Consider the following 27,258-nt stretch of genomic DNA (forward strand, 5'->3'; position numbering starts at 1 on the left):
TTTCTCTTTTGAGGATTAGAATTCAAATGCCCAGAGTTTGTTTGCTGATGCATTTTCACTCACTGTTGAGTAAAATTTGTGAAGATTGCACAAACTGGCTACTTCCTTTAGCTTGTGGGATTCATTGGATTCTATTATAATGAACCCAAGTGGGGTTTATTTTCATGACCAATGGCTTAGAAGAGCAGTTTTCTTAAATTAGAAAAAGGCCTCCCAAATTCTTAATTTGGGAGGTATTTTATTTAGCAAAATATAAATCAAGAAGTATGGAGCAGACAAGACAAAAAGCATGATATTGATGTCAGTGGTAGCTTTCAAGCCCTTTTTTGTACAAAGAATAGTGTGCTATTTTCTTTCTATATAAAAACATAATGGATTGATGCATTTTTGAATGGTGGAAATTGAAACAGAGTTTTGCAGTGGGTGTTAATCTGATTCTTAAGTCATTCTCTTCTCATGCAACAAGGAAGAGGAAATAGTAGAACCAATAAAGAAAGGAAGAACTATGTCAGAAGTGGGATTTGAACCCACGCCTCCAGAGGAGACTGCGACCTGAACACAGCGCCATAGACCACTCGGCCATCCTGACATATACCTATCTCACTATTTTTAAGAAAAATTTTATATTATGAAGTGAAATTTGTGAATCTTGCACAAACTGGCTACTTTGTTTAGCTTATGGGATTGATTGGATCCTACTTTGTTTAGCTTATGGGATTGATTGGATCCTATTTTAATGAAACTATTGATTTAAAGACTGTAGCAATTGCTTTTCCATTCATTTTGAAAGTGGTTCTAATGTATAAAGTAGGATTTATTTTCTCTTTTGAGGATTAGAATTCAAATGCCCAGAGTTTGTTTGCTGATGCATTTTCACTCACTGTTGAGTAAAATTTGTGAAGATTGCACAAACTGGCTACTTCCTTTAGCTTGTGGGATTCTTTGGATTCTATTATAATAAACCCAAGTGGGGTTTATTTTCATGACCAATGGCTTAGAAGAGCAGTTTTCTTAAGTTGGAAAAATACCTCCCAAATTCTTAATTTGGGAGGTATTTTATTTAGCAAAATATAAATCAAGAAGTATGAAGCAGACAATACAAAAAGCATGATATTGATGTCAGTGGTAGCTTTCAAGCCCTTTTTTGTACAAAGAATAGTGTGCTATTTTCTTTCTATATAAAAACATAATGGATTGATGCATTTTTCAATGGTGGAAATTGAAACAGAGTTTTGCAGTGGGTGTTAATCTGATTCTTAAGTCATTCTCTTCTCTTGCAACAAGGAACAGGAAATAGTAGAACCAATAAAGAAAGGAAGAACTATGTCAGAAGTGGGATTTGAACCCACGTCTCCAGAGGAGACTGCGACCTGAACGCAGCGCCATAGACCACTCGGCCATCCTGACATATACCTATCTCACTATTTTTAAGAAAAATTTAATATTATGAAGTGAAATTTGTGAATCTTGCACAAACTGGCTACTTTGTTTAGCTTATGGGATTGATTGGATCCTACTTTGTTTAGCTTATGGGATTGATTGGATCCTATTTTAATGAAACTATTGATTTAAAGACTGTATCAATTGCTTTTCCATTCATTTTGAAAGTGGTTCTAATGTATAAAGTTGGATTTATTTTCTCTTTTGAGGATTAGAATTCAAATGCCCAGAGTTTGTTTGCTGATGCATTTTCACTCACTGTTGAGTAAAATTTGTGAAGATTGCATAAACTGGCTACTTCCTTTAGCTTGTGGGATTTATTGGATTCTATTATAATGAACCCAAGTGGGGTTTATTTTCATGACCAATGGCTTAGAAGAGCAGTTTTCTTAAGTTAGAAAAATGCCTCCCAAATTCTTAATTTGGGAGGTATTTTATTTAGCAAAATATAAATCAAGAAGTATGAAGCAGACAATACAAAAAGCATGATATTGATGTCAGTGGTAGCTTTCAAGCCCTTTTTTGTACAAAGAATAGTGTGCTATTTTCTTTCTATATAAAAACATAATGGATTGATGCATTTTTGAATGGTGGAAATTGAAACAGAGTTTTGCAGTGGGTGTTAATCTGTATCTTAAGTCATTCTCTTCTCATGCAACAAGGAATAGGAAATAGTAGAACCAATAAAGAAAGGAAGAACTATGTCAGAAGTGGGATTTGAACCCACGCCTCCAGAGGAGACTGCGACCTGAACGCAGCGCCATAGACCACTCGGCCAACCTGACATATACCTCTCTCACTATTTTTAAGAAAAATGTAATATTATGAAGTGAAATTTGTGAATCTTGCACAAACTGGCTACTTTGTTTAGCTTATGGGATTGATTGGATCCTACTTTGTTTAGCTTATGGGATTGATTGGATCCTATTTTAATGAAACTATTGATTTAAAGACTGTATCAATTGCTTTTCCATTCATTTTGAAAGTGGTTCTAATGTATAAAGTAGGATTTATTTTCTCTTTTGAGGATTAGAATTCAAATGCCCAGAGTTTGTTTGCTGATGCATTTTCACTCACTGTTGAGTAAAATTTGTGAAGATTGCACAAACTGGCTACTTCCTTTAGCTTGTGGGATTCATTGGATTCTATTATAATGAACCCAAGTGGGGTTTATTTTCATGACCAATGGCTTAGAAGAGCAGTTTTCTTAAGTTAGAAAAATGCCTCCCAAATTCTTAATTTGGGAGGTATTTTATTTAGCAAAATATAAATCAAGAAGTATGAACCAGACAATACAAAAAGCATGATATTGATGTCAGTGGTAGCTTTCAAGCCCTTTTTTGTACAAAGAATAGGGTGCTATTTTCTTTCTATATAAAAATATAATGGATTGATGCCTTTTTGAATGGTGGAAATTGAAACAGAGTTTTGCAGTGGGTGTTAATCTGATTCTTAAGTCATTCTCTTCTCATGCAAAAAGGAAAAGGAAATAGTAGAACCAATAAAGAAAGGAAGAACTATGTCAGAAGTGGGATTTGAACCCACGCCTCCAGAGGAGACTGCGACCTGAACGCAGCGCCATAGACCACTCGGCCATCCTGACATATACCTATCGCACTATTTTTAAGAAAAATTTTATATTATGAAGTGAAATTTGTGAATCTTGCACAAACTGGCTACTTTGTTTAGCTTATGGGATTGATTGGATCCTATTTTAATGTACCCAAGTGGGGTTTATGTTCATGACCAATACAAAGAACATGACATTGATCTCTTTGGTAGGTTTCAGGCCCCTATTTTGACAGAGAAAACAGTGTGATCTTTTCTTGATACATAGCAAAATTGTGGATTGATTGATACATTTTTTACATGGTGGAATTGGAAACAGAATTTTGCAGAGAGTGTTCATCTAATTCTTAAGTCATTCTTTTTTCATGCAACAAGGAAGAAGAATTGAAGAACAAATAAGAAAAGAAAGAGTCATGTCAGAAGTGGGATTTGAACCCACGCCTCCAGAGGAGACTGCGACCTGAACGCAGCGCCTTAGACCGCTCGGCCATCCTGACATATATCACACAAATTTTTTAAAAGTGATATAGTACGAAATCCCCTCTCCAACGATACAATGGTCATATTGTAGAAACTATTGATTTAAAGACTGTATCAATTGCTTTTCCATTCATTTTGAAAGTGGTTCTAATGTATAAAGTAGGATTTATTTTCTCTTTTGAGGATTAGAATTCAAATGCCCAGAGTTTGTTTGCTGATGCATTTTCACTCACTGTTGAGTAAAATTTGTGAAGATTGCACAAACTGGCTACTTCCTTTAGCTTGTGGGATTTATTGGATTCTATTATAATGAACCCAAGTGGGGTTTATTTTCATGACCAATGGCTTAGAAGAGCAGTTTTCTTAAGTTAGAAAAATGCCTCCCAAATTCTTAATTTGGGAGGTATTTTATTTAGCAAAATATAAATCAAGAAGTATGAACCAGACAATACAAAAAGCATGATATTGATGTCAGTGGTAGCTTTCAAGCCCTTTTTTGTACAAAGAATAGGGTGCTATTTTCTTTCTATATAAAAACATAATGGATTGATGCATTTTTGAATGGTGGAAATTGAAACAGAGTTTTGCAGTGGGTGTTAATCTGTATCTTAAGTCATTCTCTTCTCATGCAACAAGGAATAGGAAATAGTAGAACCAATAAAGAAAGGAAGAACTATGTCAGAAGTGGGATTTGAACCCACGCCTCCAGAGGAGACTGCGACCTGAACGCAGCGCCATAGACCACTCGGCCATCCTGACATATACCTCTCTCACTATTTTTAAGAAAAATTTAATATTATGAAGTGAAATTTGTGAATCTTGCACAAACTGGCTACTTTGTTTAGCTTATGGGATTGATTGGATCCTACTTTGTTTAGCTTATGGGATTGATTGGATCCTATTTTAATGAAACTATTGATTTAAAGACTGTATCAATTGCTTTTCCATTCATTTTGAAAGTGGTTCTAATGTATAAAGTAGGATTTATTTTCTCTTTTGAGGATTAGAATTCAAATGCCCAGAGTTTGTTTGCTGATGCATTTTCACTCACTGTTGAGTAAAATTTGTGAAGATTGCACAAACTGGCTACTTCCTTTAGCTTGTGGGATTTATTGGATTCTATTATAATGAACCCAAGTGGGGTTTATTTTCATGACCAATGGCTTATAAGAGCAGTTTTCTTAAGTTAGAAAAATGCCTCCCAAATTCTTAATTTGGGAGGTATTTTATTTAGCAAAATATAAATCAAGAAGTATGAACCAGACAATACAAAAAGCATGATATTGATGTCAGTGGTAGCTTTCAAGCCCTTTTTTGTACAAAGAATAGGGTGCTATTTTCTTTCTATATAAAAACATAATGGATTGATGCATTTTTAAATGGTGGAAATTGAAACAGAGTTTTGCAGTGGGTGTTAATCTGTATCTTAAGTCATTCTCTTCTCATGCAACAAGGAATAGGAAATAGTAGAACCAATAAAGAAAGGAAGAACTATGTCAGAAGTGGGATTTGAACCCACGCCTCCAGAGGAGACTGCGACCTGAACGTAGCGCCATAGACCACTCGGCCATCCTGACATATACCTCTCTCACTATTTTTAAGAAAAATTTAATATTATGAAGTGAAATTTGTGAATCTTGCACAAACTGGCTACTTTGTTTAGCTTATGGGATTGATTGGATCCTACTTTGTTTAGCTTATGGGATTGATTGGATCCTATTTTAATGAAACTATTGATTATAAGACTGTATCAATTGCTTTTCCATTCATTTTGAAAGTGGTTCTAATGTATAAAGTAGGATTTATTTTATCTTTTGAGGATTAGAATTCAAATGCCCAGAGTTTGTTTGCTGATGCATTTTCACTCACTGTTGAGTAAAATTTGTGAAGATTGCACAAACTGGCTACTTCCTTTAGCTTGTGGGATTTATTGGATTCTATTATAATGAACCCAAGTGGGGTTTATTTTCATGACCAATGGCTTAGAAGAGCAGTTTTCTTAAGTTAGAAAAATGCCTCCCAAATTCTTAATTTGGGAGGTATTTTATTTAGCAAAATATAAATCAAGAAGTATGAACCAGACAATACAAAAAGCATGATATTGATGTCAGTGGTAGCTTTCAAGCCCTTTTTTGTACGAAGAATAGGGTGCTATTTTCTTTCTATATAAAAACATAATGGATTGATGCATTTTTGAATGGTGGAAATTGAAACAGAGTTTTGCAGTGGGTGTTAATCTGTATCTTAAGTCATTCTCTTCTCATGCAACAAGGAAGAGGAAATAGTAGAACCAATAAAGAAAGGAAGAACTATGTCAGAAGTGGGATTTGAACCCACGCCTCCAGAGGAGACTGCGACCTGAACGCAGCGCCATAGACCACTCGGCCATCCTGACATATACCTATCGCACTATTTTTAAGAAAAATTTAATATTATGAAGTGAAATTTGTGAATCTTGCACAAACTGGCTACTTTGTTTAGCTTATGGGATTGATTGGATCCTATTTTAATGTACCCAAGTGGGGTTTATGTTCATGACCAATACAAAGAACATGACATTGATCTCTTTGGTAGGTTTTAGGCCCCTATTTTGACAGAGAAAACAGTGTGATCTTTTCTTGATACATAGCAAAATTGTGGATTGATTGATACATTTTTTACATGGTGGAATTGGAAACAGAATTTTGCAGAGAGTGTTCATCTAATTCTTAAGTCATTCTTTTTTCATGCAACAAGGAAGAAGAATTGAAGAACAAATAAGAAAAGAAAGAGTCATGTTAGAAGTGGGATTTGAACCAACGCCTCCAGAGGAGACTGCGACCTGAACGCAGCGCCTTAGACCGCTCGGCCATCCTGACATATATCACACTAACTTTTTAAAAAGTGATATAGTACGAAATCCCCTCTCTAACGATACAATGGTCATATTGTAGAAACTATTGATTTAAAGACTGTATCAATTGCTTTTCCATTCATTTTGAAAGTGGTTCTAATGTATAAAGTAGGATTTATTTTCTCTTTTGAGGATTAGAATTCAAATGCCCAGAGTTTGTTTGCTGATGCATTTTCACTCACTGTTGAGTAAAATTTGTGAAGATTGCACAAACTGGCTACTTCCTTTAGCTTGTGGGATTCATTGGATTCTATTATAATGAACCCAAGTGGGGTTTATTTTCATGACCAATGGCTTAGAAGAGCAGTTTTCTTAAGTTAGAAAAATGCCTCCCAAATTCTTAATTTCGGAGGTATTTTATTTAGCAAAATATTAATCAAGAAGTATGAAGCAGACAATACAAAAAGCATGATATTGATGTCAGTGGTAGCTTTCAAGCCCTTTTTTGTACAAAGAATAGTGTGCTATTTTCTTTCTATATAAAAACATAATGGATTGATGCATTTTTGAATGGTGGAAATTGAAACAGAGTTTTGCAGTGGGTGTTAATCTGATTCTTAAGTCATTCTCTTCTCATGCAACAAGGAAGAGGAAATAGTAGAACCAATAAAGAAAGGAAGAACTATGTCAGAAGTGGGATTTGAAACCACGCCTCCAGAGGAGACTGCGACCTGAACGCAGCGCCATAGACCACTCGGCCATCCTGACATATACCTATTGCACTATTTTTAAGAAAAATTTAATATTATGAAGTGAAATTTGTGAATCTTGCACAAACTGGCTACTTTGTTTAGCTTATGGGATTGATTGGATCCTATTTTAATGTACCCTAGTGGGATTTATGTTCATGACCAATACAAAGAAGATGACATTGATCTCTTTGGTAGGTTTCAGGCCCCTATTTTTAAAGAGAAAACAGTGTGATCTTTTCTTGATACATAGCAAAATTGTGGATTGATTGATACATTTTTTACATGGTGGAATTGGAAACAGAATTTTGCAGAGAGTGTTCATCTAATTCTTAAGTCATTCTTTTTTCATGCAACAAGGAAGAAGAATTGAAGAACAAATAAGAAAAGAAAGAGTCATGTCAGAAGTTGGATTTGAACCCACGCCTCCAGAGGAGACTGCGACCTGAACGCAGCGCCTTAGACAGCACGGCCATCCTGACATATATCACATTAACTTTTTAAAAAGTGATATAGTACGAAATCCCCTCTCTAACGATACAATGGTCATATTGTAGAAACTATTGATTTAAAGACTGTATCAATTGCTTTTCCATTCATTTTGAAAGTGGTTCTAATGTATAAAGTAGGATTTATTTTCTCTTTTGAGGACTAGAATTCAAATGCCCAGAGTTTGTTTGCTGATGCATTTTCACTCACTGTTGAGTAAAATTTGTGAAGATTGCACAAACTGGCTACTTCCTTTAGCTTGTGGGATTCATTGGATTCTATTATAATAAACCCAAGTGGGGTTTATTTTCATGACCAATGGCTTAGAAGAGCAGTTTTCTTAAGTTAGAAAAATGCCTCCCAAATTCTTAATTTGGGAGGTATTTTATTTAGCAAAATATAAATCAAGAAGTATGAAGCAGACAATACAAAAAGCATGATATTGATGTCAGTGGTAGCTTTCAATCCCTTATTTGTACAAAGAATAGTGTGCTATTTTCTTTCTATATAAAAACATAATGGATTGATGCATTTTTGAATGGTGGAAATTGAAACAGAGTTTTGCAGTGGGTGTTAATCTGATTCTTAAGTCATTCTCTTCTCATGCAACAAGGAAGAGGAAATAGTAGAACCAATAAAGAAAGGAAGAACTATGTCAGAAGTGGGATTTGAACCCACGCCTCCAGAGGAGACTGCGACCAAAGACCACTCTTCCATCCTGACATATAGCTATCGCACTATTTTTAAGAAAAATGTAATATTATGAAGTGAAATTTGTGAATCTTGCACAAACTGGCTACTTTGTTTAGCTTATGGGATTGATTGGATCCTATTTTAATGTACCCAAGTGGGGTTTATGTTCATGACCAATACAAAGAAGATGACATTGATCTCTTTGGTAGGTTTCAGGCCCCTATTTTTAAAGAGAAAACAGTGTGATCTTTTCTTGATACATAGCAGAATTTTGGATTGATTGATACATTTTTTACATGGTGGAATTGTAAACAGAATTTTGCAGAGAGTCTTCATCTAATTCTTAAGTCATTCTTTTTTCATGCAACAAGGAAGAAGAATTGAAGAACAAATAAGAAAAGAAAGAGTCATGTCAGAAGTTGGATTTGAACCCACACCTCCAGAGGAGACTGCGACCTGAACGCAGCGCCTTAGACAGCACGGCCATCCTGACATATATCACATTAACTTTTTAAAAAGTGATATAGTACGAAATCCCCTCTCTAACGATACAATGGTCATATTGTAGAAACTATTGATTTAAAGACTGTATCAATTGCTTTTCCATTCATTTTGAAAGTGGTTCTAATGTATAAAGTAGGATTTATTTTCTCTTTTGAGGACTAGAATTCAAATGCCCAGAGTTTGTTTGCTGATGCATTTTCACTCACTGTTGAGTAAAATTTGTGAAGATTGCACAAACTGGCTACTTCCTTTAGCTTGTGGGATTCATTGGATTCTATTATAATAAACCCAAGTGGGGTTAATTTTCATGACCAATGGTTTAGAAGAGCAGTTTTCTTAAGTTAGAAAAATGCCTCCCAAATTCTTAATTTGGGAGGTATTTTATTTAGAGAAATATAAATCAAGAAGTATGGAGCAGATAATACAAAAAGCATGATATTGATGTCAGTGGTAGGTTTCAAGCCCTTATTTGTACAAAGAATAGTGTGCTATTTTCTTGCTATATAAAAATATAATGGATTGATGCCTTTTTGAATGGTGGAAATTGAAACAGAGTTTTGCAGTGGATGTTAATCTGATTCTTAAGTCATTCTCTTCTCATGCAAAAAGGAAAAGGAAATAGTAGAACCAATAAAGAAAGGAAGAACTATGTCAGAAGTGGGATTTGAACCCACGCCTCCAGAGGAGACTGCGACCAAAGACCACTCGGCCATCCTGACATATAGCTATCGCACTATTTTTAAGAAAAATGTAATATTATGAAGTGAAATTTGTGAATCTTGCACAAACTGGCTACTTTGTTTAGCTTATGGGATTGATTGGATCCTATTTTAATGTACCCAAGTGGGGTTTATGTTCATGACCAATACAAAGAACATGACATTGATCTCTTTGGTAGGTTTCAGGCCCCTATTTTTAAAGAGAAAACAGTGTGATCTTTTCTTCATACATAGCAAAATTGTGGATTGATTGATACATTTTTTTCCATGGTGGAATTGGAAACAGAATTTTGCAGAGAGTGTTCATCTAATTCTTAAGTCATTCTTTTTTCATGTAACAAGGAAGAAGAATTGAAGAACAAATAAGAAAAGAAAGAGTCCTGTCAGAAGTGGGATTTGAACCCACGCCTCCAGAGGAGACAACGACCTGAACGCAGCGCCTTAGACTGCTCGGCCATCCTGACATATATCACACTAACTTTTTAAAAAGTGATATAGTACGAAATCCCCTCTCTAACGATACAATGGTCATATTGTAGAAACTATTGATTTAAAGACTGTATCAATTGCTTTTCCATTCATTTTGAAAGTGATTCTAATGTATAAAGTAGGTTTTATTTTCTCTTTTGAGGATTAGAATTCAAATGCCCAGAGTTTGTTTGCTGATGCATTTTCACTCACTGTTGAGTAAAATTTGTGAAGATTGCACAAACTGGCTACTTCCTTTAGCTTGTGGGATTCATTGGATTCTATTATAATGAACCCAAGTGGGGTTTATTTTCATGACCAATGGCTTAGAAGAGCAGTTTTCTTAAGTTAGAAAAATGCCTCCCAAATTCTTAATTTGGGAGGTATTTTATTTAGCGAAATATAAATCAAGAAGTATGGAGCAGATAATACAAAAAGCATGATATTGATGTCAGTGGTAGGTTTCAAGCCCTTATTTGTACAAAGAATAGTGTGCTATTGTCTTGCTATATAAAAATATAATGGATTGATGCCTTTTTGAATGGTGGAAATTGAAACAGAGTTTTGCAGTGGGTGTTAATCTGATTCTTAAGTCATTCTCTTCTCATGCAAAAAGGAAAAGGAAATAGTAGAACCAATAAAGAAAGGAAGAACTATGTCAGAAGTGGGATTTGAACCCACGCCTCCAGAGGAGACTGCGACCAAAGACCACTCGGCCATCCTGACATATAGCTATCGCACTATTTTTAAGAAAAATTTAATATTATGAAGTGAAATTTGTGAATCTTGCACAAACTGGCTACTTTGTTTAGCTTATGGGATTGATTGGATCCTATTTTAATGTACCCAAGTGGGGTTTATGTTCATGACCAATACAAAGAACATGACATTGATCTCTTTGGTAGGTTTCAGGCCCCTATTTTTAAAGAGAAAACAGTGTGATCTTTTCTTGATACATAGCAAAATTGTGGATTGATTGATACATTTTTTTCCATGGTGGAATTGGAAACAGAATTTTGCAGAGAGTGTTCATCTAATTCTTAAGTCATTCTTTTTTCATGCAACAAGGAAGAAGAATTGAAGAACAAATAAGAAAAGAAAGAGTCCTGTCAGAAGTGGGATTTGAACCCACGCCTCCAGAGGAGACTGCGACCTGAACGCAGCGCCTTAGACCGCTCGGCCATCCTGACATATATCACGCTAATTTTTTAAAAGTGATATAGTACGAAATCCCCTCTCCAACGATACAATGGTCATATTGTAGAAACTATTGATTTAAAGACTGTATCAATTGCTTTTCCATTCATTTTGAAAGTGGTTCTAATGTATAAAGTAGGATTTATTTTCTCTTTTGAGGATTAGAATTCAAATGCCCAGAGTTTGTTTGCTGATGCATTTTCACTCACTGTTGAGTAAAATTTGTGAAGATTGCACAAACTGGCTACTTCCTTTAGCTTGTGGGATTCATTGGATTCTATTATAATGAACCCAAGTGGGGTTTATTTTCATGACCAATGGCTTAGAAGAGCAGTTTTCTTAAGTTAGAAAAATGCCTCCCAAATTCTTAATTTGGGAGGTATTTTATTTAGCAAAATATAAATCAAGAAGTATGGAGCAGACAATACAAAAAGCATGATATTGATGTCAGTGGTAGCTTTCAAGCCCTTTTTTGTACAAAGAATAGTGTGCTATTTTCTTTCTATATAAAAACATAATGGATTGATGCATTTTTGAATGGTGGAAATTGAAACAGAGTTTTGCAGTGGGTGTTAATCTGATTCTTAAGTCATTCTCTTCTCATGCAACAAGGAAGAGGAAATAGTAGAACCAATAAAGAAAGGAAGAACTATGTCAGAAGTGGGATTTGAACCCACGCCTCCAGAGGAGACTGCGACCTGAACGCAGCGCCATAGACCACTCGGCCATCCTGACGTATACCTATCGCACTATTTTTAAGAAAATTTTTATATTATGAAGTGAAATTTGTGAATCTTGCACAAACTGGCTACTTTGTTTAGCTTATGGGATTGATTGGATCCTATTTTAATGTACCCAAGTCGGGTTTATGTTCATGACCAATACAAAGAACATGACATTGATCTCTTTGGTAGGTTTCAGGCCCCTATTTTGACAGAGAAAACAGTGTGATCTTTTCTTGATACATAGCAAAATTGTGGATTGATTGATACATTTTTTACATGGTGGAATTGGAAACAGAATTTTGCAGAGAGTGTTCATCTAATTCTTTTTTTATTTTTTTTTACTTTTAATCTTTATTATATTTTAGATTATAAAAGACATTACATACATTACCTTACATACATATAAACATCCAAACATACAACTTGTGTAGACCATTTTACATTATTAAAAACATTTCTACATAAAGTGCTGAGTATCGGGGGGTTTTTATTTTAAGACTGGCTAAGCTTCTCTTTGCTATCTTACCCTTTCCTTGCCTTCCTTTTCCTTCCTTCCCTTCCCCTTCCCTTTATTTCCCTTCCTTCAATGCAATTCCTTTGAGACGGGGCAGAACAGAACAGAATGGCCTTTCCACTTCCCGCTTACTCCCAACCCTATTATTCCATTGCGTGCATACATACATAAGAGGAAAAAAAAAAAAAAAAGAGGACATATATTTATATATGTCAATAGTGATACTAATATTATACATATATTTTGTATTATAGTGTTTATATTACTCTATCCTAGCGTGAAAATTATTTTTACTTTTGTATCTTCTTATTACTGCAGAATTATTCTTTCATAAAAAGGTGACTGTATCCAGTGATTCCATATTAAATAAAACTTACTCATAATATTACGAGCATGTGCTAAGTTTTTCTCTTGTTGTAGAATTATATTCACACGTGTTTTCCATTGTTCTATGTCTGGTGCCACATTAGACATCCACCGACTTCCCAATATAACTTTTGCAATGGATATAAGGTTGACGATGTATGCTTTTTCGTTCCTATTCATATCCCCCTGTACTATTCCCAATAGGCAGCATTTCGATGTCAGGATTTCTATTGGTACCCCAGTACTCATTATAATATATTTGACTTTGTCCCAAAACTGGGAGATCTGATGACATTCCCATAGTAAATGGATGAATGTGCCAGGTGCATTTCCACATTTGGGGCATGCCGGAGAAGTACGCCCTGCAAATTTTACTAATTTTACCGCTGTCATATATGACCTATGCAAGATAAAAAGCTGTGTCTGCTGAACTCGCAGTTAGTTTGTTGCCTTAGCTACCGCTGACCTGGCCATAGACCATTCCTGTTCGCTTAACCCTCCAATCTCCTTCTCCCATTTTTCCTTTAATGTTGTTAAACCATCACTATTTTTATTTTCTATTAAGATGTTATATACTCTTGATGTTATTTTCTTAGTGTTAGGGACTTTAATTATCTTTTTAATTGCTGACTCGCTGAAGCATGGATTTGAATTTGTTATATGCATTTCGACCACACTTTTTAGTTGTATATATCGGAAAAGAAATGTATTCGGAAGGCCATATTCCTCTTTTAGTTGGAAAAAGGGTTTTAATCCCTTTGGATCATATAGCTGGGAGAGGTAATTTATTGCGTATGGATGCCAGGCTTCTGCTAGTTGCAGAACCCTAGCTTCCTTAGGGCTAAGTATGTCGACTATTCTAAATTCCTTATCCATAAATTTGTTATCTAATACTTGGTCTGCTTCACGCCAAATTTTTACTGCCTGCACCACCAATGGCAAATCACCCAAGTGTTTTTTACCCTGGATTAATCTAAACCTTGGGGGTATGTTGGGGGTGGAGGCATTTACAAGTTCATCTATCAGACGACTGTTGGCCACTTCTTCATTGAACCAAGAACTTAATTGTGCCATTTGCGAGGCTATATAATATAGCCTAAAATCCGGCAATCCTAACCCACCCTTTAGTCTTGGGCTCATTAATTTATCCAATTTGATCTTTGGTCGGGAGCCGTTCCAAATAAACGAACTTATTATGCTATTTAATTTCCTGAATAGGGATTTGGGAAGATACACCGGTGAATGATGCAGTATATACAGGAACTTGGGAAGAATAGTCATTTTTACCAGATTTATCCTTCCAGTGGCTATCAGGGGCAGCCTACTCCATATTTTTATTTTCTTTTTTAACCATTCCATTAAAGGACGTATATTTAGATCTATGTACTCCTTTGAGTCCCGGGAGATATAAACTCCTAAGTATTTAAAAACGGGTACCCATTTTAATTGGAATGATGATACTTGCGTGTAGTTGCCCGGGTTACCCACTGGAAAGACACTGGACTTTGCCCAATTTATCCTGAAGCCCGTATAGTCTCCATATTCCTCTATCAGCTTCAAAATCAGCGGAAGGGACTTTTTATATTCCTTTAAAAATATTAATAAATCGTCTGCATATAACGTGATCCTTTCTTCTTGGCCTTTTACCCTAAAACCTATGTCCTCCGGATGTTGCCTAATCAAGCAAGCCAAAGGCTCTATCGCCAGGGCGAACAGGGCCGGGGATAACGGACATCCCTGCCGTGTTCCCCTAGCGAGACCAAAGGGCAATGATGTCCATCCGTTAACGGATACCCGGGCAGATGGTTCAGAATATAGCAGCTGAAGCCACCTCAAAAAGTTTGGTCCGAGCCCATACGCCCGGAGGACCTGCCATAAATATGCCCACTCCACTGCATCAAAGGCTTTTATGGCGTCTAATGAGACCACTGCTCCATGGCTCTCCCCGGCGCCCATCAACTGCAAGTGTGAATATAGCCTTCGTATATTTATACTGGTCTCCTTTCCAGGGATAAAACCTGTCTGGTCAGAATGTATTAATTTTAAGATATGTTTGTTTAATCTTTTGGCAAATATTTTAGCGATCACTTTAGCCTCAAAAGAAATAAGTGAGATTGGCCTATATGAGTCCAAATCTAATGGATTTTTATCGGGTTTTAAGATCAATATGATTTTGGCTTCGGTCATTGATTTTGGAATAGTCCCCGTGGCGAATCCTTCCCCAAGGGTATTATAGAGAAGAGGTGCCAATGTATCGATATATTGTTTATAGACCTCGGCAGGTATGCCGTCCAGGCCAGGGGCTTTTCCTGAGGGTAATGACTTTATAGCCTCAGTGACTTCTTCAATCTTCAAAGGGGCCTCCAATTCCCATATACCTGCATCATCCAATTTGGGGAGCCTGATATTATCCAAATATTGTTTTATTTTTTCTTCACTGAATTGAAGCTTACTAGCGTATAATTGTCTAAAGTAAATTACAAATGCTTCCCCGATCTGGGAGGCAGTGTTTACTATTTTGTCTGCTTGATTTTTGACCGCCAATATAGTATTGGATGTTTCCTCGCATTTCGCTATAAAGGCGAGATATTTCCCTGCGCGGTCTTCGTTTTGGTATCTCAAATTTGCTCTGTGCATCATAATGGTTTGATTTACCTTTTTAATCGCATCTAACCATTTCCCTTTAGCCTCCTGCCAACTCCTATATGCGACATCTGTTTTATTTATACAGTATTCTTTTTTCTTTTCTATGCACTCCCTCTCCAAGGTTGAAATATCCTCTCTACTTTTTTTTTTGCTTCAGCGATGCATTTTCTGAGGGTTCCTCTAATAAACGCCTTAAAGGCATCCCAGACTATGGAAGTGCTCGCTGAGCCCTCATTACTCTCCCAGAATTTCTGCCACTGGTCCGCAAGATCGTTGTTTTGGTCAATACTGCACAGCCACATGGGGTTAAATCTCCAAGAGTTACTACCCTTTTCATTAGTCGCCTCAAATTCCATATATATCGGGGAGTGGTCCGATATGCCCCGCGCTTTATACTCGATCTTACGGACCTTTGGCACAAACTCTCTGGATACCAACATCAGGTCGATCCTGGAGAAAGCAATATATGATGTGGAGAAGCAAGAAAACTGCGCAGTATTGGGATTTCGGAGGCGCCAGGGGTCTATCCATCCAATATTGTCTATATAACTAGCAAATCCCTGATTCCCCCTACCTCCTCCTGCCCCCACACTACTCCATCTATCAAGCTGGGGATTCAATATATTATTGAAGTCCCCCATACACAGCAGAGGAATATTTGGGGTCAGGGCGATAAATTCTGTAGCCTTGTTGAGGATTTTGTATGTAAATGGTGGGGGGATATAAATTGCTAACACCAAGAGTTGCATTGAATTCACCGTACAATCCAAAAAGACATAACAACCGTTTGGGTCAATCAAGATCCTGTTGCAAGAAAAATATATTGATTTGCGAATTAAGACCGAAACTCCCCTAGAGGTCGATGTAAAAGGGGCATGATATGCGTGGCCAATCCACGATTTTTTAAGTGCCAAAAGTTTCTTCCCCTCTAGGTGAGTTTCGGACAGGCAAATGATATCTGCACCATAATGTTTAAGCTGGTTCAATACAAGAGAACGTTTTATCCTATCATTTATCCCGCGGATATTCCACGCAAGTGCTTTAATCAGGCCTGAGGGCATAATAGCTGTATTTTCATATAACTGTCCTCATCAAACAAGCCTATTCTTATCCCCTCAAGGCCCATCCAGTCTACTTCCGATATACCAAATTTATGTTTACCCCCGTAGTGAGCCAGCTGTATACAAGTTGAGCGCCTACACATAACACAAAATACATTTACAAAACACTTAACACTTACATACACAAGAATCCCCATCCCTTCCCCGCTCCCTCCCCCTCCCTGTATACCAACCCCCCCCCCAGGGTATACTTGTATTCCCCTCCCTTTACTATTTTCCCTTGGGGCTTAACTTCACTTGGCCACCAACGCGCGGGGAGCCCCCTGGAATATGTTTAAATTAATTTAAAGTCTCGCTGTCAGCCAATTGGTGTCTTCCCGGTGCCCATTTGTCAATCCAGCAAGCTGCTTCTTTTGGATTCGCAAAAAATACAGTTTCTGCACCCGCCACCACCCTCAGTTTGGCGGGGTATATCATAGAGTACTTGAGACCTTTTTCACGTAATCTGCGTTTTATCTCAATAAATTTCGCTCTTTCCTTCTGTATCTCAACTGCATAATCAGGGAAGATTGATATTTTAGCCCCATTGTGTTCAAGCAGGCTCTTTACTCTGGCAAGCCGGATTACTGTGTCGCGATCTTGGAAGTGCAACATTTTAATGATCATCGTTCTCGGTGGGGCTCCTGGAGGTAAGGGCCTAAGGGGCACCCTATGAGCTCTTTCTATCGAGAAGAATTTAGAGAACGATTCCCCTCCAAACTTCTCTCTTAACCATTGTTCCATATATTTTATGGGCTCAATGCCCTCCTCCCTTTCGGGCAGTCCAACAATCCTGACGTTATTCCTGCGACTCCTCCCTTCCAAGTCGGAGATTTTATTTTTCATATCTCTCATTTGATTGGACAACAAATCGACTTTCACCTCCATTTTGTTGCTACTGTCTTCCAGCTTTGATACCCGGGCTTCTGCCTCTTCTATCTGATCTTTTACAGCTTTCATATCCAGCCTCATATTGGCCACATCTGTTTGTATATCTGAGACCTTCTCCATGATTCTCTGCTCAGAGCCTTTTATGGCCTCCATTAATTGTTGTAGTGTAATCTCATGCTCCTCCTGTGAGCCACTACCTTTAACTGGTGTTGACATTGGGGTGGTTGTGGGGGTTTTTGTGGTGGGTTGAGAGCGGGCATATCTTTCTAATCTGGCTGCCGCACTTGCGTTCCCAGTTTTGCCCATTTCAGATAGTAATGTTTGGACAGTTTATACAATGCCTATTTTTAGTGCGGGAGCCTTTTCAATGATATACAGGAGTGGGGGCACGCCGAGGGAGGGTCCTTTAATATGTCTTTTTCCTTGGTCTGACGGCGGTTTATGCTGACTTTATCCCCTTGTAACTTTTACTCTGGCTAGCACGTTAACTCAGATGCCGAGTGACATAGTTCCCACAAAAGTCAAAAGCAGGTAATTTAGAGTGATATTACCTGATGGTATGATGCACTGCAATCGTCTCTGTGGGATAAAACAGAAAAACACATATAATGCGCTAGAAACAATGTATAAATATATAAATTTATTAAATAGAAATTACACTGGCCAGTGTTAAAAAATCAGATTGTTACAAACAATTTCATTAGAATATAAAAATGGAGAAAAAGACTAAAAAAAGGGGGGGGGGGTGGGTTTTTAGTCCGCCATCAAAAAAATGTTTTGTATTATTTTCCCACAGTCTTTGAGAGATTGAGAGGTTTATTTGTTTTTAATCATGGGTTCTCCTTGTGAGATAGGTGGAGGATATCTGTATTCCTCTATACATGAAACCTTCTCACACTATATTTGTCTGGCCTGACATAAATTCAATGTATGGAGAAAAAATTGAATAAAATATAAATAAAAAATAGGGGAGGTATCCTCCCTGTACCTGCACTGGAAGTCCCAGGTTTGTGTGCTTTATATTTTGTTAGCAATGGTGCTTTTTAAATTGATGGTACTTTCCTGGGAACCCGGGCTCCTTCTTCTAGGAGAGATCACAGTGTCCTCCGGTAATGTAGCACTTTCTGCAGGTATCACGGGCAGGTCCGCCTGTATTTCAGGATGAAAAAGTAATAGCTCAATAACGCGTTTCCCCGCCTCCGTGGGGACTCAGCGGCTTCCTCAGATTTTTGAGCTCAAAAATCTGAGGAAGCCGCTGAGTCCCCACGGAGGCGGGGAAACGCGTTATTGAGCTATTACTTTTTCATCCTGAAATACAGGCGGACCTGCCCGTGATACCTGCAGAAAGTGCTACATTACCGGAGGACACTGTGATCTCTCCTAGAAGAAGGAGCCCGGGTTCCCAGGAAAGTACCATCAATTTAAAAAGCACCATTGCTAACAAAATATAAAGCACACAAACCTGGGACTTCCAGTGCAGGTACAGGGAGGATACCTCCCCTATTTTTTATTTATATTTTATTCAATTTTTTCTCCATACATTGAATTTATGTCAGGCCAGACAAATATAGTGTGAGAAGGTTTCATGTATAGAGGAATACAGATATCCTCCACCTATCTCACAAGGAGAACCCATGATTAAAAACAAATAAACCTCTCAATCTCTCAAAGACTGTGGGAAAATAATACAAAACATTTTTTTGATGGCGGACTAAAAACCCACCCCCCCCCCCCCCCTTTTTTTAGTCTTTTTCTCCATTTTTATATTCTAATGAAATTGTTTGTAACAATCTGATTTTTTAACACTGGCCAGTGTAATTTCTATTTAATAAATTTATATATTTATACATTGTTTCTAGCGCATTATATGTGTTTTTCTGTTTTATTCTTGCATACCTCGGGAATAGGCAATTCCCTCACTCTATGCGGCTGGAACCCACTGTGCACATATACCAATATATTCATTGGGTACTTGTACACAGTGGTGTATTTGGGTCTATACCCCAAACATATTCCAAGAAAGTGGTTTATTGAGTTTAGCGCCGATATCATTTTCTGTCTCTGTGGGATCTCTTTATTTTAGGGGTCTCTCCCTCCAGCTCCAGAGCACACAAGATATGTCCCAGGGGATGTTTTCCTCCAGCTGAATGGCCCACTTGTGCCCAGCTAAGCGCACCGACAGTCGGGCTCCCTTCACCAGTCCTCCTCTCGGCACGAGCGCCAGTCCTCCTCTCCCCCTGTGCTCCAAAGCTGCACGTGCTTACGGCCAGCCACCCGTCCGCACCACTCCCATCGCCTCTGTGTGCCACGGACTCCTACGGCGCTTCTGCCGCGTGTCAGGGTTTTGTATTGCCCCTGTATCTTTCAGCGGCGCGCTCTCCTGCTAGCCGCCGCGTCGCGGCCTTGTCCCGGCCGCTGACGTCACCCCTGTGCGCCGCCGACTCTTACGGCGCTTCCACAACCCGTCAGAGAGGCTCACGTCAGACACCAGCGCTCTCCACGATCTCCAGCCGGCAGCGAAACGGCAGCAAGGGAACGAAGGTACACTCGCAGCCCACCGCACACGAAAGTTCAGCGCATGCAGGCAATGACACCCAGTTAGTTTTTCTTTTCCAGGCGGCTATATATATTTTTACAGGATTACATCCAGGGAGCTCTCCTTCCCACGTCTCCTCACTGCCGCCCTGCCATGGCCACGCCCCCCCGTTCATCTAATTCTTAAGTCATTCTTTTTTCATGCAACAAGGAAGAAGAATTGAAGAACAAATAAGAAAAGAAAGAGTCAGGTCAGAAGTGGGATTTGAACCCATGCCTCCAGAGGAGAATGCGACCTGAACGCAGCGCCTTAGACCGCTCGGCCATCCTGACATATATCACACTAGCTTTTTAAAAAGTGATATAGTACGAAATCCCCTCTCTAACGATACAATGGTCATATTGTAGAAACTATTGATTTAAAGACTGTATCAACTGCTTTTCCATTAATTTTGAAAGTGGTTCTAATGTATAAAGTAGGATTTATTTTCTCTTTTGAGGATTAGAATTCAAATGCCCAGAGTTTGTTTGCTGATGCATTTTCACTCACTGTTGAGTAAAATTTGTGAAGATTGCACAAACTGGCTACTTCATTTAGCTTGTGGGATTCATTGGATTCTATTATAATGAACCCAAGTGGGGTTTATTTTCATGACCAATGGCTTAGAAGAGCAGTTTTCTTAAGTTAGAAAAATGCCTCCCAAATTCTTAATTTGGGAGGTATTTTATTTAGCGAAATATAAATCAAGAAGTTTGGAGCAGATAATACAAAAAGCATGATATTGATGTCAGTGGTATTTTTCAAGCCCTTATTTGTACAAAGAATAGTGTGCTATTTTCTTGCTATATAAAAATATAATGGATTGATGCCTTTTTGAATGGTGGAAATTGAAACAGAGTTTTGCAGTGGGTGTTAATCTGATTCTTAAGTCATTCTCTTCTCATGCAAAAAGGAAAAGGAAATAGTAGAACCAATAAAGAAAGGAAGAACTATGTCAGAAGTGGGATTTGAACCCATGCCTCCAGAGGAGACTGCGACCATAGACCACTCGGCCATCCTGACATATAGCTATCGCACTATTTTTAAGAAAAATGTAATATTATGAAGTGAAATTTGTGAATCTTGCACAAACTGGCTACTTTGTTTAGCTTATGGGATTGATTGGATCCTATTTTAATGTACCCAAGTGGTGTTTATGTTCATGACCAATACAAAGAACATGACATTGATCTCTTTGGTAGGTTTCAGGCCCCTATTTTTAAAGAGAAAACAGTGTGATCTTTTCTTGATACATAGCAAAATTGTGGATTGATTGATACATTTTTTTTCCATGGTGGAATTGGAAACAGAATTTTGCAGAGAGTGTTCATCTAATTCTTAAGTCATTCTTTTTTCATGCAACAAGGAAGAAGAATTGAAGAACAAATAAGAAAAGAAAGAGTCCTGTCAGAAGTGGGATTTGAACCCACGCCTCCAGAGGAGACTGCGACATGAACGCAGCGCCTTAGACAGCTCGGCCATCCTGACATATATCACTATAACTTTTTAAAAAGTGATATAGTACGAAATCCCCTCTCTAACGATACAATGGTCATATTGTAGAAACTATTGATTTAAAGACTGTATCAATTGCTTTTCCATTCATTTTGAAAGTGGTTCTAATGTATAAAGTAGGATTTATTTTCTCTTTTGAGGATTATAATTCAAATGCCCAGAGTTTGTTTGCTGATGCATTTTCACTCACTGTTGAGTAAAATTTGTGAAGATTGCACAAACTGGCTACTTCCTTTAGCTTGTGGGATTCATTGGATTCTATTATAATGAACCCAAGTGGGGTTTATTTTCATGACCAATGGCTTAGAAGAGCAGTTTTCTTAAGTTAGAAAAAGGCCTCCCAAATTCTTAATTTGGGAGGTATTTTATTTAGCAAAATATAAATCAAGAAGTATGGAGCAGACAATACAAAAAGCATGATATTGATGTCAGTGGTAGCTTTCAAGCCCTTTTTTGTACAAAGAATAGTGTGCTATTTTCTTTCTATATAAAAACATAATGGATTGATGCATTTTTGAATGGTGGAAATTGAAACAGAGTTTTGCAGTGGGTGTTAATCTGATTCTTAAGTCATTCTCTTCTCATGCAACAAGGAAGAGGAAATAGTAGAACCAATAAAGAAAGGAAGAACTATGTCAGAAGTGGGATTTGAACCCACGCCTCCAGAGGAGACTGCGACCTGAACGCAGCACCATAGACCACTCGGCCATCCTGACATATATCTATCGCACTATTTTTAAGAAAAATTTAATTTTATGAAGTGAAATTTGTGAATCTTGCACAAACTGGCTACTTTGTTTAGCTTATGGGATTGATTGGATCCTATTTTAATGTACCCAAGTGGGGTTTATGTTCATGACCAATACAAAGAACATGACATTGATCTCTTTGGTAGGTTTCAGGCCCCTATTTTGACAGAGAAAACAGTGTGATCTTTTCTTGATACATAGCAAAATTGTGGATTGATTGATACATTTTTTCCATGGTGGAATTGTAAACAGAATTTTGCAGAGAGTCTTCATCTAATTCTTAAGTCATTCTTTTTTCATGCAACAAGGAAGAAGAATTGAAGAACAAATAAGAAAAGAAAGAGTCATGTCAGAAGTGGGATTTGAACCCACGCCTCCAGAGGAGACTGCAACCTGAACGCAGCGCCTTAGACAGCTCGGCCATCCTGACATATATCACATTAATTTTTTAAAAAGTGATATAGTACGAAATCCCCTCTCTAACGATACAATGGTCATATTGTAGAAACTATTGATTTAAAGACTGTTTCAACTGCTTTTCCATTCATTTTGAAAGTGGTTCTAATGTATAAAGTAGGATTTCTTTTCTCTTTTGAGGATTAGAATTCAAATGCCCAGAGTTTGTTTGCTGATGCATTTTCACTCACTGTTGAGTAAAATTTGTGAAGATTGCACAAACTGGCTACTTCATTTAGCTTGTGGGATTCATTGGATTCTATTATAATGAACCCAAGTGGGGTTTATTTTCATGACCAATGGCTTAGAAGAGCAGTTTTCTTAAGTTAGAAAAATGCCTCCCAAATTCTTAATTTGGGAGGTATTTTATTTAGCGAAATATAAATCAAGAAGTATGGAGCAGATAATACAAAAAGCATGATATTGATGTCAGTGGTAGGTTTCAAGCCCTTATTTGTACAAAGAATAGTGTGCTATTTTCTTGCTATATAAAAATATAATGGATTGATGCCTTTTTGAATGGTGGAAATTGAAACAGAGTTTTGCAGTGGGTGTTAATCTGATTCTTAAGTCATTCTTGAATGACTAGAATGAACCCTAGAATGTCTGTGTGCGTGTGTACATGTGGTAGAGAATATAGATTGTAAGCTCCACTGGGGCAGATACAGATGTCAATGTTCAACTATACTCTGTAAAGCGCTGAGTAATATGTGTGCGCTATATAAGAAACTTAATAATTCTTTTCTCATGCAAAAAGGAAAAGGAAATAGTAGAGCCAATAAAGAAAGGAAGAACTATGTCAGAAGTGGGATTTGAACCCACGCCTCCAGAGGAGACTGCGACCAAAGACCACTCGGCCATCCTGACATATAGCTATCGCAATATTTTTAAGAAAAATTTAATATTATGAAGTGAAATTTGTGAATCTTGCACAAACTGGCTACTTTGTTTAGCTTATGGGATTGATTGGATCCTATTTTAATGTACCCAAGTGGGGTTTATGTTCATGACCAATACAAAGAACATTGATCTCTTTGGTAGGTTTCAGGCCCCTATTTTTAAAGAGAAAACAGTGTGATCTTTTCTTGATACATAGCAAAATTGTGGATTGATTGATACATTTTTTTCCATGGTGGAATTGGAAACAGAATTTTGCAGAGAGTGTTCATCTAATTCTTAAGTCATTCTTTTTTCATGCAACAAGGAAGAAGAATTGAAGAGCAAATAAGAATAGAAAGAGTCATGTCAGAAGTGGGATTTGAACCCACGCCTCCAGAGGAGACTGCGACCTGAACGCAGCGCCTTAGACCGCTCGGCCATCCTGACATATATCAAACTAACTTTTTAAAAAGTGATATAGTACGAAATCCCCTCTCCAACGATACAATGGTCATATTGTAGAAACTATTGATTTAAAGACTGTATCAATTGCTTTTCCATTCATTTTGAAAGTGGTTCTAATGTATAAAGTAGGATTTATTTTCTCTTTTGAGGATTAGAATTCAAATGCCCAGAGTTTGTTTGCTGATGCATTTTCACTCACTGTTGAGTAAAATTTGTGAAGATTGCACAAACTGGCTACTTCCTTTAGCTTGTGGGATTCATTGGATTCTATTAAAATGAACCCAAGTGGGGTTTATTTTCATGACCAATGGCTTAGAAGAGCAGTTTTCTTAAGTTAGAAAAAGGCCTCCCAAATTCTTAATTTGGGAGGTATTTTATTTAGCAAAATATAAATCAAGAAGTATGGAGCAGACAATACAAAAAGCATGATATTGATGTCAGTGGTAGCTTTCAAGCCCTTTTTTGTACAAAGAATAGTGTGCTATTTTCTTTCTATATAAAAACATAATGGATTGATGCATTTTTGAATGGTGGAAATTGAAACAGAGTTTTGCAGTGGGTGTTAATCTGATTCTTAAGTCATTCTCTTCTCATGCAACAAGGAAGAGGAAATAGCAGAACCAATAAAGAAAGGAAGAACTATGTCAGAAGTGGGATTTGAACCCACGCCTCCAGAGGAGACTGCGACCTGAACGCAGCGCCATAGACCACTCGGCCATCCTGACATATACCTATCGCACTATTTTTAAGAAAAATTTTATATTATGAAGTGAAATTTGTGAATCTTGCACAAACTGGCTACTTTGTTTAGCTTATGGGATTGATTGGATCCTATTTTAATGTACCCAAGTGGGGTTTATGTTCATGACCAATACAAAGAACATGACATTGATCTCTTTGGTAGGTTTCAGGCCCCTATTTTGACAGAGAAAACAGTGTGATCTTTTCTTGATACATAGCAAAATTGTGGATTGATTGATACATTTTTTACATGGTGGAATTGGAAACAGAATTTTTCAGAGAGTGTTCATCTAATTCTTAAGTCATTCTTTTTTCATGCAACAAGGAAGAGGAATTGAAGAACAAATAAGAAAAGAAAGAGTCATGTCAGAAGTGGGATTTGAACCCACGCCTCCAGAGGAGGCTGCGATCTGAACGCAGCGCCTTAGACCGCTCGGCCATCCTGACATATATCACACTAAGTTTTTAAAAGTGATTTAGTACGAAATTACCTCTCTAACGATACAATGGTCATATTGTAGAAACTATTGATTTAAAGACTGTATCAATTGCTTTTCCATTCATTTTGAAAGTGGTTCTAATGTATAAAGTAGGATTTATTTTCTCTTTTGAGGATTAGAATTCAAATGCCCAGAGTTTGTTTGCTGATGCATTTTCACTCACTGTTGAGTAAAATTTGTGAAGATTGCACAAACTGGCTACTTCCTTTAGCTTGTGGGATTCATTGGATTCTATTATAATGAACCCAAGTGGGGTTTATTTTCATGACCAATGGCTTAGAAGAGCAGTTTTCTTAAGTTAGAAAAATGCCTCCCAAATTCTTAATTTGGGAGGTATTTTATTTAGCGAAATATAAATCAAGAAGTATGGAGCAGATAATACAAAAAGCATGATATTGATGTCAGTGGTAGGTTTCAAGCCCTTATTTGTACAAAGAATAGTGTGCTATTTTCTTTCTATATAAAAATATAATGGATTGATGCCTTTTTGAATGGTGGAAATTGAAACAGAGTTTTGCAGTGGGTGTTAATCTGATTCTTAAGTCATTCTCTTCTCATGCAAAAAGGAAAAGGAAATAGTAGAACCAATAAAGAAAGGAAGAACTATGTCAGAAGTGGGATTTGAACCCACGCCTCCAGAGGAGACTGCGACCTGAACGCAGCGCCATAGACCACTCGGCCATCCTGACATATACCTATCGCACTATTTTTAAGAAAAATGTAATATTATGAAGTGAAATTTGTGAATCTTGCACAAACTGGCTACTTTGTTTAGCTTATGGGATTGATTGGATCCTACTTTGTTTAGCTTATGGGATTGATTGGATCCTATTTTAATGAAACTATTGATTTAAAGACTGTATCAATTGCTTTTCCATTCATTTTGAAAGTGGTTCTAATGTATAAAGTAGGATTTATTTTCTCTTTTGAGGATTAGAATTCAAATGCCCAGAGTTTGTTTGCTGATGCATTTTCACTCACTGTTGAGTAAAATTTGTGAAGATTGCACAAACTGGCTACTTCCTTTAGCTTGTGGGATTCATTGGATCCTATTTTAATGTACCCAAGTGGGGTTTATGTTCATGACCAATACAAAGAACATGACATTGATCTCTTTGGTAGGTTTCAGGCCCCTATTTTGACAAAGAAAACAGTGTGATCTTTTCTTGATACATAGCAAAATTGTGGATTGATTGATACATTTTTTACATGGTGGAATTGGAAACAGAATTTTGCAGAGAGTGTTCATCTAATTCTTAAGTCATTCTTTTTTCATGCAACAAGGAAGAAGAATTGAAGAACAAATAAGAAAAGAAAGAGTCATGTCAGAAGTGGGATTTGAACCCACGCCTCCAGAGGAGACTGCGACCTGAACGCAGCGCCTTAGACCGCTCGGCCATCCTGACATATATCACACAAATTTTTTAAAAGTGATATAGTACGAAATCCCCTCTCCAACGATACAATGGTCATATTGTAGAAACTATTGATTTAAAGACTGTATCAATTGCTTTTCCATTCATTTTGAAAGTGGTTCTAATGTATAAAGTAGGATTTATTTTCTCTTTTGAGGATTAGAATTCAAATGCCCAGAGTTTGTTTGCTGATGCATTTTCACTCACTGTTGAGTAAAATTTGTGAAGATTGCACAAACTGGCTACTTCCTTTAGCTTGTGGGATTTATTGGATTCTATTATAATGAACCCAAGTGGGGTTTATTTTCATGACCAATGGCTTAGAAGAGCAGTTTTCTTAAGTTAGAAAAATGCCTCCCAAATTCTTAATTTGGGAGGTATTTTATTTAGCAAAATATAAATCAAGAAGTATGAACCAGACAATACAAAAAGCATGATATTGATGTCAGTGGTAGCTTTAAAGCCCTTTTTTGTACAAAGAATAGGCTGCTATTTTCTTTCTATATAAAAACATAATGGATTGATGCATTTTTGAATGGTGGAAATTGAAACAGAGTTTTGCAGTGGGTGTTAATCTGTA

The 27,258-nt window shown here is 37.2% G+C and overlaps 20 non-coding genes across 20 annotated transcripts; all 20 read right to left on the bottom strand.

Annotated features, from left to right (window-relative positions):
- Positions 1 to 506: 506 nt before the first annotated feature.
- Positions 507 to 589, bottom strand: TRNAL-CAG (transfer RNA leucine (anticodon CAG)). Its single transcript has one exon. It is a non-coding gene; the product is annotated as a tRNA-Leu (tRNA).
- Positions 590 to 1,324: 735 nt separating this feature from the next.
- Positions 1,325 to 1,407, bottom strand: TRNAL-CAG (transfer RNA leucine (anticodon CAG)). Its single transcript has one exon. It is a non-coding gene; the product is annotated as a tRNA-Leu (tRNA).
- A 735-nt stretch (positions 1,408 to 2,142) lies between these two features.
- On the bottom strand, positions 2,143 to 2,225 carry TRNAL-CAG (transfer RNA leucine (anticodon CAG)). The gene has a single exon. It is a non-coding gene; the product is annotated as a tRNA-Leu (tRNA).
- Positions 2,226 to 2,960: 735 nt separating this feature from the next.
- On the bottom strand, positions 2,961 to 3,043 carry TRNAL-CAG (transfer RNA leucine (anticodon CAG)). The gene has a single exon. It is a non-coding gene; the product is annotated as a tRNA-Leu (tRNA).
- Positions 3,044 to 3,423: 380 nt separating this feature from the next.
- TRNAL-CAG (transfer RNA leucine (anticodon CAG)) lies at positions 3,424 to 3,506 on the bottom strand. Its single transcript has one exon. It is a non-coding gene; the product is annotated as a tRNA-Leu (tRNA).
- A 659-nt stretch (positions 3,507 to 4,165) lies between these two features.
- TRNAL-CAG (transfer RNA leucine (anticodon CAG)) lies at positions 4,166 to 4,248 on the bottom strand. Its single transcript has one exon. It is a non-coding gene; the product is annotated as a tRNA-Leu (tRNA).
- Positions 4,249 to 4,983: 735 nt separating this feature from the next.
- On the bottom strand, positions 4,984 to 5,066 carry TRNAL-CAG (transfer RNA leucine (anticodon CAG)). The gene has a single exon. It is a non-coding gene; the product is annotated as a tRNA-Leu (tRNA).
- Positions 5,067 to 5,801: 735 nt separating this feature from the next.
- TRNAL-CAG (transfer RNA leucine (anticodon CAG)) lies at positions 5,802 to 5,884 on the bottom strand. The gene has a single exon. It is a non-coding gene; the product is annotated as a tRNA-Leu (tRNA).
- Positions 5,885 to 6,264: 380 nt separating this feature from the next.
- Positions 6,265 to 6,347, bottom strand: TRNAL-CAG (transfer RNA leucine (anticodon CAG)). Its single transcript has one exon. It is a non-coding gene; the product is annotated as a tRNA-Leu (tRNA).
- A 660-nt stretch (positions 6,348 to 7,007) lies between these two features.
- Positions 7,008 to 7,090, bottom strand: TRNAL-CAG (transfer RNA leucine (anticodon CAG)). The gene has a single exon. It is a non-coding gene; the product is annotated as a tRNA-Leu (tRNA).
- A 3,961-nt stretch (positions 7,091 to 11,051) lies between these two features.
- TRNAL-CAG (transfer RNA leucine (anticodon CAG)) lies at positions 11,052 to 11,134 on the bottom strand. Its single transcript has one exon. It is a non-coding gene; the product is annotated as a tRNA-Leu (tRNA).
- A 659-nt stretch (positions 11,135 to 11,793) lies between these two features.
- Positions 11,794 to 11,876, bottom strand: TRNAL-CAG (transfer RNA leucine (anticodon CAG)). Its single transcript has one exon. It is a non-coding gene; the product is annotated as a tRNA-Leu (tRNA).
- Positions 11,877 to 21,363: 9,487 nt separating this feature from the next.
- On the bottom strand, positions 21,364 to 21,446 carry TRNAM-CAU (transfer RNA methionine (anticodon CAU)). Its single transcript has one exon. It is a non-coding gene; the product is annotated as a tRNA-Met (tRNA).
- Positions 21,447 to 22,106: 660 nt separating this feature from the next.
- On the bottom strand, positions 22,107 to 22,189 carry TRNAL-CAG (transfer RNA leucine (anticodon CAG)). The gene has a single exon. It is a non-coding gene; the product is annotated as a tRNA-Leu (tRNA).
- Positions 22,190 to 22,569: 380 nt separating this feature from the next.
- Positions 22,570 to 22,652, bottom strand: TRNAL-CAG (transfer RNA leucine (anticodon CAG)). Its single transcript has one exon. It is a non-coding gene; the product is annotated as a tRNA-Leu (tRNA).
- Positions 22,653 to 23,921: 1,269 nt separating this feature from the next.
- Positions 23,922 to 24,004, bottom strand: TRNAL-CAG (transfer RNA leucine (anticodon CAG)). Its single transcript has one exon. It is a non-coding gene; the product is annotated as a tRNA-Leu (tRNA).
- Positions 24,005 to 24,664: 660 nt separating this feature from the next.
- Positions 24,665 to 24,747, bottom strand: TRNAL-CAG (transfer RNA leucine (anticodon CAG)). Its single transcript has one exon. It is a non-coding gene; the product is annotated as a tRNA-Leu (tRNA).
- A 380-nt stretch (positions 24,748 to 25,127) lies between these two features.
- On the bottom strand, positions 25,128 to 25,210 carry TRNAL-CAG (transfer RNA leucine (anticodon CAG)). Its single transcript has one exon. It is a non-coding gene; the product is annotated as a tRNA-Leu (tRNA).
- A 659-nt stretch (positions 25,211 to 25,869) lies between these two features.
- On the bottom strand, positions 25,870 to 25,952 carry TRNAL-CAG (transfer RNA leucine (anticodon CAG)). The gene has a single exon. It is a non-coding gene; the product is annotated as a tRNA-Leu (tRNA).
- A 634-nt stretch (positions 25,953 to 26,586) lies between these two features.
- On the bottom strand, positions 26,587 to 26,669 carry TRNAL-CAG (transfer RNA leucine (anticodon CAG)). Its single transcript has one exon. It is a non-coding gene; the product is annotated as a tRNA-Leu (tRNA).
- Between the last annotated feature and the right edge of the window lie 589 nt (positions 26,670 to 27,258).

This window comes from Crinia signifera, chromosome 1, assembly GCF_055691185.1.
Source record: "Crinia signifera chromosome 1, ASM5569118v1, whole genome shotgun sequence".
NCBI classification, from domain to species: Eukaryota; Metazoa; Chordata; class Amphibia; order Anura; family Myobatrachidae; genus Crinia; species Crinia signifera.